Source organism: Crassostrea angulata, chromosome 5 (genome assembly GCF_025612915.1).
Source record: "Crassostrea angulata isolate pt1a10 chromosome 5, ASM2561291v2, whole genome shotgun sequence".
Classification (NCBI taxonomy): domain Eukaryota; kingdom Metazoa; phylum Mollusca; class Bivalvia; order Ostreida; family Ostreidae; genus Magallana; species Magallana angulata.
Genome location: NC_069115.1, coordinates 37879037 through 37892276, shown reverse-complemented (window position 1 = coordinate 37892276; position 13240 = coordinate 37879037).

The window sequence follows — 13240 nt, the reverse complement described above, 5'->3', positions numbered from 1 at the left end:
TCTGTACGTCTATATATACACCACAGATCACCAAAACAAGAGAGGCAGACATGTTAATATGTGTCGCAATGAATCCTTCAGATTTTTTTTTCACAACGGTGCATCCCTTCTGCATGCAATGTCATGCCAACACGAAATGTCTTTCTTTTTCAAAGTTTTAAAGTTTAAATAACTTGACCTTTATGTATCTATCTCGTAAAAATACTTAGAGAAGACAACCCCCCCCTCGACCCCCCCCCCCCAAAAAAAAAAAAACAAAAAAAAAAAACAACAACAACAAAAACAAACACACACACACACACAAAGAAAACCCAGACACATGCACAAAAATAACTTATAATTTCTTTCTTTTAAAAGGGCTGTATGTATGTGGCCAATTTTAGAGTAATTCAATACCTTTGAGACGAAGATCTCTGTATACATCGCTTAAATAATTATGTTGATCTTGATTTTTTCTTTACTAATATTGTTAATATCATTAATAATTTAAAATCTTTGGGAAATATTGGGCGACACTTTGAACAAGGAAACTATTCTTTGTCCCTTATTATATAGTCTTGGAAAGATACACCTCCGATGATAATCTTTTTGGTTTAAGCATGCACTCAATGTTTTATGAAAGTTTTTTATTAAAACCAGCCGTTTTATGCTAAAAATGGGTAAATGAAATGGCGGGAAAAAGTTAACTTTGTGACGTCATATTTCTATACTGTGGGCATTTTGATAGATAAAAAAAATATAAAATAACTTCTCTCATGTATCTGTGCACACAGAAAACAAAGAATTAGAAAAAATGACGATGTTCCTTTTAGGGGGCCATTTTAGGTCACTATTACATGTATTTATCGTTTGCTGATGGATGATTTGTAAAACATTCAGTTCCTTTAATTAACAATTAGAACCATTTTAACAATGCCTTGGACTTTCAGTAGGACAAAGTTATCTATTTCTTGCGTCAAAACAATTTATAAATGACGCTGGTTTCAAGCGAAATATACACCGATTGCGTGGTCTTAGCTAAAAAGCCAGACAGATCTTGTTGATTTCAAAGAGCCATGGCTGAGTGGCCAGCAATGAAATAGACACGCCTACATCACATTGCTGTTTGACGCAACTACCCAAAGTCCAAGCTTTTGTTAAAATGGTTCTATTAATATTTTTAAATGAAATTCCTAATCTGTTATGTGACAAATGATTAAATTGAGCTTAAAGCAGTTCTTTGTAATAAAAAATGTGTTATTTGTTTATGAAACTCTGCAAAAATGTATTCCTCGACTTCACGTACATGTAATAATATCCGATCCGATATGTCCTCGTTAGCTAAATATATAATTTTCCTCGAAAACTGCGAAGAATTTTGTGGGTTTTAAATTTGATCAAAGACCTTCTTTAATATTTATCATGTTAATGCTTATATTGATAATGATCAGTCGTTTAGTAAAATCCCAAGAAGACACTCGAAAAATCAGCACGGGTTTTCATTAGAATTACCTGTTAAAATACAAGGTTAATCACGTTTTGGTTTTTTTTCCATAGCCATGTATTTGTTACATGCATTATTTTCAAAATATTCGAAACATCTACCGCCAACTGCAGTATCTAATCATATAGGTGCTTCTTGTGTTCTTGTTTTTTATATATATGAAATATCTATCGAAAATCACCTTCTTAAGAATACTCTATTGCTTGAGCAAATGTGGAACAATATAGTATGACAAAGCGACGATCATTGCATGCAGAGCTTTTGGACATGTAATTATCCTCTACTATTTGACAACTTTCATGGAATCATTTAACGTTATTTAAATATGTATACATAATGAAATCCAAACGTCATCTTCTATCTTGATTATTGAAAAGACTTATAGATGCTATACAATGTATGAAATACCAATCAACTGCTACTCTGTAAACGCAAGTTTTTACAAAAAAAAAACAAAAACAAAAACAAAAACCAGACTCCAACGCCCTTAAAACAAGGAATGGCATGCATGGCTTCGTCATGTCTGAAACGTGTTGTCGAATAGTAAACATTCAATTGGTTATTAAAAGGAGTAACATGATCTCAAGGTCCATTTTTTTTTCTAATATCAAACAGTAACATCATGAAAAATTGATAACATGGGAACTCATTCCAGAGAAAAAGTCGTACCAGAGGTTAGTTGGAATTAAGGACATCATTTTAATCCACGTGTTAGGAAGCCAATACCCTTTGAATGCGATCTTACATTTAAGAAACATGCATGTGGATCGGTATTAATAATATATACCCGTCAAAAGGACTTCCAACGTTGACACTTTATGACAATCCCTACTAAAGTTACTTTTGAATTATTAAAGCGACACAATTTTCTCATGTGTGTGTTTGTTTTAGATCTGTTCCTTTTCATTATTTACAGGTACGTTGCCCTGAGCGTTGATGTCGGATCCAAAATTCATTATTTTTTTAATCACATATTAATTGTAAAGTGCATCAAAGTATTCGGTGCAGCAACATTTCTTTTAAAAAATTGAAATTGTTTCAGGGGATGGGGAAGTCTAAAATGAAATTTTCAATTACGAACAGGGATGGCCGGGAGGGGGGGGGGGGTGCTTAGCCCCATAGCCCAGGTCTACATTCGTGCATGTTTTTCATTGCTTTCGGGGGGGGGGGGTAAATAAGTAATCTCGTCTATACAATTCAAATTTGATAAAGGTCCGAACATGTAAATCTTTAAATATATTATTATTTCTTTCGATCCTCATCTTTGAATTTGTGATAGCATAATTATTAAGTAATTACATAGAGCATTACTTTTTTGTCTTTTTCCTCTAGGTAAGTCAATACGTTATCCCGCCAGGGAACATACTGCAGAATTGAAAAAAAAACAAACCAAAAACATGTATTTTTATCAAGAAAAATACAAATTTGCTCTTTAATATATGTTTTTTTCTTAAATAGGCTAAAGATAAAAAAAAAATTATATCATTTATTTGCACAAATTGCCGGCATCTGTAGGTTATAAACTGTCTCTCAAATGGCCAAAAAGAAACGTTTACTCAGTTCGACAATAAATTGAAGTCTTTTCCCCTACATTTGTGCAACACTTATAGATATCCTTGAAATTTTTGTGTTGCAAATTCTTTGTTTGTGTGAATGCGTGTCTATTTCTGGGAGCAGAAATCGTGCCAATATATTGAGAATGACAAAAATAAAAGATGACTTATGACTCAAAAGATAATGGCAGAATTATATAATACATTGCAGTTATTGTAGCGCTTTACCTTTTGCTGCCTACCGTATTATAACAGTAACACTCTTTCTCCCTGTATTGCTTCGAGCAAAAAGTTCACCAGCAAACGCAAAATTTTGCTGGGAAGAGGATTGGCTCACCTTGAATGGGTTACCACATCCCGACAATGTGTGTCCAATTAAACGGTTTTGGAATCTCCCCAAACGCCTTAATTTGAGAGGAAACATGCTTTCCTATATTTAAGATTAATTTATGATTATATGCCTCGATGTCTATCTGGAGAGAGAGAGAGAGAGAGAGAGAGAGAGAGAGAGAGAGAGAGAGAGAGAGAGAGAGAGAGAGAGAGAGAGAGAGAGAGAGAGAGAAAGAGAGAGAGAGAGAGAGAGAGATTTCCATGGCACTGATTTTTGATAAAGTATTCCTTCCTTGATAACACTAGCAACATATATTGAGAACTATACCATGAGAGTATTTCTTTGAGAATACGAAAATGAAAACAATTTTGACCTTTCTTATTAAAGTTTTATTTCTCATTATTTTAAAAAATAGAACAAAATTTCAGGTATCGCAAATGGCTAAGGATGTAGCTATTTTTCTGCAGGCCAGGAATTTGATTCCAGCCGAGATTATTGTAACTTTTACCTATATAGGAATATTTTTCAAAAACTCTTTCTGGTAAACTATTTTATGAATTTAAAAATCTTTCATTCGTTCAATATGATGTACAAGTATTTTCATCCATATTAAAACATTCATCATTATATTATAAAGACTGTTATAATGATAGTTGCCAGCAATCAAATGCTATATAGCATTAAATTGCATGTGTGTTTTGAATATTACTTACAATTACATGTAGATCAAGAATGACGAAAGTATGAACTTATGTAGAGAAGATGGGTGAATAAGATGGCGCAAATGCTCATTGGTTCAATCGTTAGATAGCAATTTCAAATTAATTTGTATTTTATTAGTACAGATTACTACACTTCACGTATCATTAAAAAATGGAACAAGATTATTCAGTTATCATGATGATATAGTTACTAGTACATTATTAGCAAATTTCATTTTAAAAAAAAAAACTATTTCGAAAATCGACACAGAAACTCAAAGCAGGGTTTAATATATTTGCATTTTAATGAATAAGCATAAAGTTTTGATATTAATTAATAATTATTCAAGTCACAAATTGTGACAAGATGGACAGAAGATGTGTTCAAAATGGCGTTTTCCCCAGAAATAAGCACGTGCTGGCAAGAATCTGAATTAATATGCGCGCATATAATTTGCACAGTAATAATATTCACACCTACAAGCGCGTGGGTGATCGAGATTCCACTTCAATAAAAAGTTTCCTATGTTTCCAACATTAAATTCTCTACAGTGTGCAGACCAAAACATGTTTATTTTGATTGAATTTTGATTGTAGAAACCAAAAGAAAAATCTAAATTAAGCTAAAATTTATTATAAAATCATATACTAGTATCTTATCACATAGATCATAACAGCAAAGTAAAAAAATCATCTCCCCAAACCTTCAGAAATTTGTTTTCATTTCCGTAAATGTAAAAAAGTACCATTATCTTACGTTCATGTCAATGCATTTACTCATTTCAATATAAAAGGGTAAAAAGAATATTACCTTTAAAAAAAAAGAAACAATGGAAATACAAAGCAAAATAAATAAACTAAATTATATGAGACAGTATTTTTATGATATACAGTAACATATCAACTCAGTGTAAAGTAGAAATCTTATATCTATTAGAATTTTGTTTTCATTTAAATGCACATCGATATCAGTGTATTTCTACAAAAGCTACTGATACATGTATTTTGATATTGCATGATTTGAGAGGTTTGCATCGTTAGCTAGTGGTTGTAAACGAAGTATACACTAGATTAGTACAATATGTCAAGAAAAAAAATGAGCAGAACTGTCATTAATCAAACGACTTTTTACCAAAGTATAGAATGAGAGCAAATTTTGAAACACGTTAAGCAATTTTAGTTATGCAATTAGATAGAAAAAAAAAACAATTGTGTGAAAACCCGAATTTATTAGTCTGTATAATTAAAAAGTACACAACCTAGTTGGAAATTAACATACAATTTACATACGTCAAAAAAGTGTAAAATTAATTTATTGTAAGAATTTTTAATTTGTCATATCTTAAATAAAGTTTGTTTTGATAAAGCAAACAAATAATGATATCAGTTAACAGATAAGATTGTCCTATGAATATGCAGATATACGATGCCTATTTCCATTTGCTTGAAATTATACCGTTTTTCTTTTATTTCAATTTAAGATTTCTTTTTAAGACAGTGAACAAGACCAATAAAAAACTAGAAAACAAAAGTTACAAAATACTGCTTTTATTTAAAAACGAAAAAGAAGAAAACCCAGCCTACGAATGAGCAGCTGAAATTCCGTTTTGCTGACAAATTACTCAACAACCTAAGTAATAGTATTTTTTTTTTCATTTATCCATTTGACTTGCAGAATTAGGAAGAAGAACCAATCAAAATCGAAGACCGTACGTTCACATGCAGTGCTTTCCGCGGCGGGGTTCAGTCGTGGCAGTAATAACACAAGAAGTCTTGAACTTGTCTCCTAAATCTGCAAAGTCAGAATTTGTCAGAGGAATTTTTTTGGCGGTTAATATCAATCACAGCCTACAACGTCCGTTTAATCCCGGGTTTTATATACACGTGGCGTCCGCGACATCCCCCTTGTTTTATAACGTGGCGCTCATTGAAGTGATTAACTGAGAAAAATTATTACCAGTTAAAATCTGCAAAATATTGCAACAGTAAAGGGTTAAATCATCGTCGCATATCTCGGCCAGTATACACGATCTTCTTCCATCTGCAAAGAGCTCTGCAGACTCCCAACCGTGGCTTGAGACGATGTGGTAAAAGCATGGATCAGGGTGACATTGCAAAGCAGCAAAAACTAGAAAAGGTCTTGTTAATAGAAATAAGTGCAATTCCTTCCAGTAAGATTTGAAACGTTGCAGTTTTAGATGAACTGAAGACCATAAAGCTGTTTAAGAATAAAAAGTACATGCCGTTGTGTTGTAAAACGGCAAAATACATAAGAAAGTATTTGTTTATTATAACAAAGAGACTGAAGTTCAGTGCAACATCTACGATTACAGAGCAACCAAATCTATCATCTTCAAGACAACATTGCAAAGCAACCAAAACTATCATCGGTAAAGGTGTCCAACATGCAAAGTAGCAAAGGAGCGAAAAAATGAATAATTTTTAATTATCATAGAAAAAAGTAATGTTTCTCTGTCTGCTACCAAAGGCAAGATGCTCTATCTCCTTCAAAGGCATACGCCTGTCTGTTGGCTCCGTAAATGACACCATTTAAGGTCAAGTTACAAAAGAAGTGCCCAGTCATCCCTATACTGTATGTTCTAGCTGCTCTGTGTAATATGATATAAGAATATCAATAATATAATATACGCCACCGAAGCATATGTGTCCCATGAAAAGAAATGTGTTTATTATGGAGTGATAGAATTTTTAATTCCCACAAACGACCATTTTTGACTTCTGCCATTAAAAACGCACGCGGATCGAAGAAGGGTCTTGGAACAATGGAAGGTGCGTAGCTCGAATTTGATAGCCGTTTGTGTGATGAAACTAGTAGTGTTTTATTTGAAGTAACACCCGGTGATAAATTCGTTCCTGTAGAAAAAAAAAAGTTTTTATCTAATATTTTCATCGCCATAAACAACACCCGTTCGGTGGTCAGCCATGTTTGTTTGGGAGCTGGGAAAGAAACACGAGAAGCTTTGAAGAAACGCACCATTAAACAGCTAATGAACCAACCCATTAAAAGAATATCTATTCATACAAAACTTTAATGAAAAAAGAACATAATCGTATCTACATAATCTTTATAGCAGCGAATATAACTCCTCGTAATAAATGGCGACCGTCGTAAAGATTCGGCTTTTTTTTCTTCTTCTTCAAAAAGCCATCCCATGTTTTTCGTTCCGATATCGATTTTGAAAGAAACCGAAAAAAAGAGAGCATTATTTTCAAAACAGAATGTTGTGCAACATGATAAAAGAACAAGACCCAGTTCATTATTTATTTTGCTTCGACTTTATTATGGATTTTCTGGGGTTTTTTTCTATGTAATAAATGATTTATAATGTATAACCTTTCAATAACACAGTATTTACCGTTGTTGTTGTTATTTTAAATGCTCAAATACTATTAAGGTTGTAGGGTGCATAAAAAGTACATGTCCCCTGTATTTGAAAATTTAAAAAAGATAAAATACTAATTAAACAGACAGAGGGCGCAATTTATCCTCTTTCAAGGGCAAAGGTTATCTAAAAAAAAATCAACTTTTTAAAAATACTACACTCAGATGCCCCTTTTTAGAAAATGGACAAAACGGTGCAAATCAAAGTTAACATAATATCATGTAGTTGCTTTAACAGTTTCCAAATCTACAACAAAATTTAATTTACAGTACCGAACATAATTTTGGATAATTCAAATAATTTTGAATGGTGAATGGTAAAATGAAAAGTATCTGCTTTGTCAATTTGCCCAATGAGATTCCTTTTGACGAAAAACATATGTCATGATAACTGTTAAGCAATAAAGAACAATTAAATTTACGCGACTAACATTCATTTTGGCACTTAATTACAAACATCTTGTTGGACCGTTATTTAAGAATTTGAAGTTTTAATTTAAGAAAAAAATGTTCAGCATACCAACGTTTCCTTGTAATTGCATCTCAAGATTATTCGTAATATATATATATATAACTAAGGTCACAATGCATCTTACTGTCATTATTCAGTTTTTAATGTATCCCAGGTTAAAAAGAAATAAGGCTGAATAAGACCTATGATAGTCAAGAGTGGGTATGTTCGCGGTGAGCTCTTAACAACGTTTGTAAAACATTTATAAACATCACAATTTGCTGTCATTTTACGCCTGGATACTTTTTATTTTACTTTTTTAAATATTTTTTTTATCCTTTTACATTGAACCTCTTTCTTGTTTTCTAGACGATATTGTATGCAGTTCTGAACGCTTCTTTGGGTTGTTTGATATTTCAAATGTGAAAGTTTGCATTTCTTTAGAAAACCATTTTTTCTGGGTGCATTTTCTTTTTTTGTAGACTTTTTAGTATCCCTCAATATACTACTTTGCAGGGACTTCAAAATATGTTTACAACTAAAAATCAGTGAAGCATATATGATTTCACTCTTTAAAATTAAGAGTTTATGTTGCGTAAATGTCAAAAGATTTATATTCTTGTTCAGATTGCTCAGAAGTTTCACAAAAAACCGCATTGCGGTGTCAGTTTGCAAGACTCCATGGAATAAATAAGAAATTTCAATTGTAAAAACTGAGAATTATGTTTTATTACAGTAATCGAGACTGATTGAACTTGAGAAATGAGTTGGATAATTTCATTAACAAGGTGCAAAGGTTTGTTGACTATGATCTATGGGTTTATTTTAGAAAAAAAAATTAATATCTGAATGACCGTTTTTAGTTTGAATCTTGTGAAAACTTTGATTTTGTGTATAAATTATGTTTATTAACCCAGTTTGCTCATAAAAAACCCCCTTTACCATCTTCAACACCTCTCCATGATTGTTAAAGTAAGCGATCAAATAAATTGTCAAAAAGAAGCTCTTGAGTAAAAAAAAAAACAGCAAATCTACAGTATAAGATGCTTCCATCTTTATTTGTTTGGATTTCGATCTTGGCTTGATCTAATATATTCAATAATCAACGACGCCATGTGAAAAACTTAACAAAAATCCGAAATTGATGAAGCTATCGTTAATGACTCCCTTTTACATACAGACTAAACTAAAAAATTACCCGATTCAAAATATCTAGTCTTTTAGTTTAAATCTGATACATATACATGTATTATTTGTAGATTTATTTTCTATTTGATTTTTGCGCGACATAACCCCCCCCCCCCCCTGAATTTTCGTACCTACCGACCCAAATATGTTTTTTTCTGGGTCAAGAGAAGGCAAACGTACAATTTGTAAAGGTGGCTTTAGACGTATCAACTTTTTTCTAAATATTAGAGACATCATATGATTATGAAATGATATTGCTTCTCAAGTTATCAATGTGCATATTGACAAATAGAGCGAGCCTTCCTTGAACTAAAAGCTTCCCTGTTCAGTTTTTAGTTGGGGGAGGGGGGTTAAGTGTGCATTACACAATTTCACCACAAGGATAAAAGCAGAACTCACAATTTGCTAACAATGTTTCCTGAATGTACAAAAGCATTATATCACGTTAACAGAGTAGTTTCGTTATATAGACAGCAGGTGGATGACAGAGATAAACTGGTCCACTTTAGTTCAAAATTTGTTCCTTAATTGGTTTTATGATACATTGGTCTGTCTTTTAAACACGTTGGCTATATTTTATCGTATATTGTCTTTGTGTCAAATTAATCAGATAGTAATGTTTTTAATTTTGAAATGAAAAAAACCCTAACATATCTAGAGGATTACTCGTGACCAGGCCAAAGACCTTTAAAATAGGATGTCTTCCTGCCCGAGGATCAAAAAGAAATCATATGCATTTCTAAGGATAACTTTCATTAAATTAAAGTTAAGGTCGAGGCAATAATTTGACTAATGAACGAGTTTAATAAAATATAACACCTCCCCCGGGGTTGGGTGAAGGGTGTGGAAGGGCAGGGGACAGGAAAAATTCATACTACCTTCTTGATTCACAGAGAGGATTTTTTTTTTTAAGAAAATGGACCTATAACAACATCCCCCAACATAAACACACCTCCTTTCCTTTTAGCGTAATCATCATCACGATCATGAAAAATCATCATCATGATAAATGTTACCAATACATCATACATGTCATGATCATCATCAGCATTATCATTATCGATATCATCAACAAACAGAAATCATCAATGTAAACAGAAATCATTAATAACATCGCCAAATAACAGAGAAAACTACATCTGGATTCATAGTAATAAAAAGTTTCGCAGTCAGTTTCATGCTTGCAAAAGGAATATATATGAAAATACAATATATAAATAGTGCCTGTTTGGGAGGGTAACAGTTGAAATTGACACCCCAAGGAAACCATTGTCAACCGACGAGAAGCGGAGGTTGACAATGGTTTTCGAGGGGTGTCAATTTCAACTGTTATCCTTCCAAACAGGCACTATTTATTTTATTATACAGAATGTCTTAATTTGAGAGAATTTTTTACTGCTTTTATATAGAAATGACGTGAATTCTACGGCGAACCGTACGCGCATAATTTACGCGCATGTAACAATTTGTTGTGTTACCCGTTGCTAGATGTGTCGCTAACGCTGAGGGTAATAGAACGGATTATCAACTGCCTCTTAACCAATCAGATTTCAGTATTTAACATGAAAGTATGATAATATATATTAATGATTTACATATGATATAACAATAATGTTGTTGGGTTGGGCAAGAAAATACCATCCTAGGGTGTTAATAAAGTACAAACAGAATCCAAATACATCGTTCCGAAATAGGAATGTCAAGAATGCGCAAGAAAAACAACTTGCAATTTTGTTTACCGAAACATAAGTGAAAATAGCATCGACTGCATGTTAAAGCATTGAAAAGAAAATTTAAAAAGGGTCTAAAAACATTGTAGGATATTTTGAGCTATTTTGAGCTATAAGGAAAAAGGCAACGAAGCCGCTGCCAAATGAAAAATGAACAAGGATCTCTACACCTTTTGCTGCAAAGTTAAGTCACCACATGATAGATGGCGTGTTGAGTGGATGTGTGATAAAACTTGTTGGTACCTACCGTTCCAGCAAACATGTCAACAGAAAACAAACTTCATATTACTCTTACATTATTTTAACTGGCGAATATTTAATGGTTAAAATTAAACTCTGATAACCAAAATTATCGATTTATATAACTCGTCGAGTGTTTTTTTTTTTCTTCTTTATATAACACCAACTGTTTTTGTTTACAAAAATTGCTTTGAAATTGTGATAATGAAATGTTATAAAAAAAAAAGAAATTATACCTTAAACGACCATTTAGAAAGGAAGTGAAAACAGAGTTTTGCCAATTTTGAAAGGTCTCGGTAGTTCATTGACCTAAAGCAAAACACAAAAAAAAAGATGAAAATAAAAAGCAAAAAAAGAGATGTTGCAAAATTTGTTAATAAGTACATGTAAGTCATAAAAGTAAAGGCTCCGCGGAAAACGTTTCAATCACGCTACCGCCATATTGGAAGTTGGGATGTATTTATTGGTGACACTTAAATAGCTTCAGATATCTTATAACACAATAACACGGTTACCGGCACGGGTTTTTATCTTATTCCATTGTTTAAGTAGATGAAATAAATGATGATGGAATCTAGTCATAAAAACCTTTTTATTTTCCCTGCAAAAAACACACCTGCAAACTTGTTTTGCTGTTGAATGATATACTGGCAACGGATAATTATTTTTTTAAAATAGGAAACCTCTCTCGCTTAATGTAATTTACTGCTTCTGTAGGTAGATTTAAAAAAGAAATATGTTTTGTTAAAACGTTTTTAAAAGCATCTTGTGTCGCAGTGACTTGTCCATACGCGTCCAAGTCTTGTAAACGTTTTGTTCTGTCTTGCCTTTGCTTTGGTCGAACCCCACACGACAATTAATTACAGTAAAGCTTGGCGAAGGAAATAGAGGAGAAAAAAATATATCAGGGATTTCATTCATAAATATGAAACTTCTTCAATGACTAATTTCCATTACAAATGGAGCATTTAACTCAAATCGCCTGCTGTTAACCTTATATCCTTAATGTTATAATTCGATGCTTGCCTTTTTCTGGCGTTTTTTTTTTGACGGAAGACGCGCGTGTAATTTTTACGATATTGAATGGCTTTTATATGTATAGTATGTAAATTTGTTTGGTAGTATCATTCATGGAAAGCAATGGGGTCGTCTGTTGCATATATAACTGCCTGTTAACCCAAGTGTGGAAAATATTCTCACGGGTTTAGAATAAATAAGCATAATTTCAATGAATGCAGTGTCCCAAATCCATAGCATACATTTCGTATCACTATAGATGTTTGTATAATAGGTTGAGGTACGGAGAAAACACTTTCATTTGTTAAGCCTTACTTCTCATTTTTATAAACTTGGCAAGCTTACAGCTATATTAACAAAGACAGTTACAGAAACAAGGTTGCAATAACTAGATTTTTATTTATATTATATAACTTTAACTATTTCTTCTTTTTTTTATTGCAAACAGAATTACAACATGCTATCTATAGGTCAAACGTAAAAATCTCTGCAATCACGCAAACAAAGAAACCTTTTATGAAAATGAAGTGGTAAGTTAGGGAACAAAAAAATTAACTAAAAGAAGAACTCTTTTTTCTTTCTTTAATCCAAATCCCAATTTAAGTCATGCTTAAATGAATAACTATTCAATACATAAAATGTCATACATTTTGATAACAATTTCTTGCATATCTTGTAAAACAAGTTCATCGCACTTTAATATGCCAATTTTAGAGATTTTTAGCAACCTGATACATGTGTTGTCTGTTTGTTTTTGAAATATTGACTCCTCTATGTTGTTCATAAAAAAGTAAACACTTATCAGCACCAGTATTTCACGATCCTGCCACTACAGCGATCAATTAGTTGCCAAACACATGTTTCCATATAGTTTAAGCCCAATTCATCACATCATATGCTTTTTTTTTCGTTTCGTTTTATATTATAAAAGGTTTACAATCTCATATATGATTAAACCTGTATTGAAAATACTATACATATCTCTTTTTCTTTCTCTTTCTCTGTGCAGCAGAAGATTTCTTAGATGGACCTATCCCTAGTATTTCAAGAACCTTGATACCTTATTTTCTACCGTTTCTTTTCCTACTACATCTCCAGCAGAAGGTTATGTGATAAATGTGTCCATCACCAATTCACGGTTAA